Raw genomic sequence first — 2,076 nt, 5'->3', positions numbered from 1 at the left:
ATGTTATAAAAATTTAGTGAAAAAATTTAAGTTTATCCCTTGAGACAAGAATGCCTTTTGTGATCCAGGTTTTTTTGTAATTTTTCCCTATTGTTTTGATTTTTTTCAATGGACAAAACATATCCAAATGAAAATTTAAACATTTATCGAATGCCGTAAACATTGCATCCGGACAGTCAAAATTATTTAAAAAATTCCAGGATTCTTTCTGGAGACTTTTATTTAAAAGTTTGACATTTTGGGGTCGGACGTCTCTCTTAATGCTGAAGGTGTTTTTTTTCGTTTACGAGGGAACATCCAGAGACCACAACCTCCTGCGCGATGTAATCAGAGATCGCATATAATAGAAGTTTAAGAATATATATGTTCATAGCTTGTTGATCTACTCCAAACCTCCTAAGCTAGTGTAATAACTCAAATTAGTCACTTACTTGTGTAATATTATTGTATATACGTATCAAAATTTTATTTGTATTAGCTGAAGTTGCTCCAAATAAGGCTTGACTTTTCTCAAAGAAAAATCACAACACGAAATTTAATTATTATAAATGCTGGAAAACCAAGTATATCACGGAATCAGGGAATGATTGCACTAATGCAGTGATGTTTACATTAATGATAAATCTGGACATCACATTTCTGCTTATTTCGTCTAGAATTAAAGTTAGTTTGACAGCTGGAACATGTCCAGTAGAACCAATCTAAGTTTCATACTGGCAGTCACACACATCAATGGCCAATGTTCGCTCCGGTTTAGTTTGAGATTAATTCTCTGTTTACTGACGCTTGGCATCCATGCTGCCATCCAACCTTTACTCCACCCGATCGACTCTTTTTATGTAACATAAATTTTGCTAAAATGTTTGATTTTTAAAACGGATTTGTGCACTTACCTTAAACTTAGAGTAAAAAAAAAATAATACACAAAATTTAATAAAAAATTTCATAATTTAAGAATAAACCAGTAAAAATTCTAAATTACCATCTTGAATTAAATTAGTAATTAAAGTTTGTGTTTTATATTGTTATTGATACATTTTTATTATATAAAGTTTGTTTATATATGATCTCTTTATCAAAGATAAATAAATGTAACTGCATTTTGATTATTTTGTCCGTTTTTTTATATAAAGTACAGAAATTTTAAGTAATCACGCTATTATGTTGAGACTTTACCGTATGGCATACTTATAGTAATATATAAAATATATATACCTATCAGTGAATCACTTAAAACCCTTTATGTATATCATAATAAAAACAAAAATATTGTAATGTAAAGATACCAATTGATAATTTAAAATGAGCAAAACTGAGTACGATGATTGTGCATAACACTCCGGTGGTCTTGGCTGAGCGTTAGCAACAGTTTTTACTCATATCCCACACCTAACATGATGTCTATGTGATCAAAAATTTAGTAAAAGTCAAATTCAGTGAAATATCTTTATTTCAAGGCATACTTTCGTTGTAGTATGCTTTAAACCATACCCAGAACTTTTATTATTTAGAGAACTCACCTCGGAAAACTACTTAATAAAAAATTTGAATTTATCATGTAGTAGTATGTCTTAAGAAGAATTAATCCCTTTACGTAAATTTTGCACAAATCCACATTTCTTTACGGGCAAGAATGAGTTCTATCGTGGTGCATGTCCAACCATGGAATTTGGCTGAACGTAATTTTTATGTCAATTTCTTTTCTGTATCGATGTATGTATTTCTGTTAACAGACCACCTCAAGGGGGAAATGAGTTATAAATTTTGAAACGTTTTGTGCAACTTCAACAAATCCTGTTACACGACGCTTGATGTTGCGTACTCCTTCCAAGTAGACACAGCGTTATATTATACTGAGGGAATGTAATAAAGGTTAGAGATAGTAAATAAACCTTTCAACTCAGAATTAAGTTTTAAAAAAGAACAACACTCATAAGTTAAAGACTTGTTAACTGTAGCGTATAAAGTTACAATTAAGAGCGCCGAGAAAAGTAAGTTGGCGCATACTTTTAGTTTATCTTCGGAGTTTCGCTTTACTGGTATCTGAACTTTAATTTAACTTTAGAAAGATACGAT

Source organism: Homalodisca vitripennis, unplaced genomic scaffold (genome assembly GCF_021130785.1).
Source record: "Homalodisca vitripennis isolate AUS2020 unplaced genomic scaffold, UT_GWSS_2.1 ScUCBcl_388;HRSCAF=2272, whole genome shotgun sequence".
Taxonomy (NCBI): domain Eukaryota; kingdom Metazoa; phylum Arthropoda; class Insecta; order Hemiptera; family Cicadellidae; genus Homalodisca; species Homalodisca vitripennis.
Note: the sequence above shows the minus strand (reverse complement) of the source record.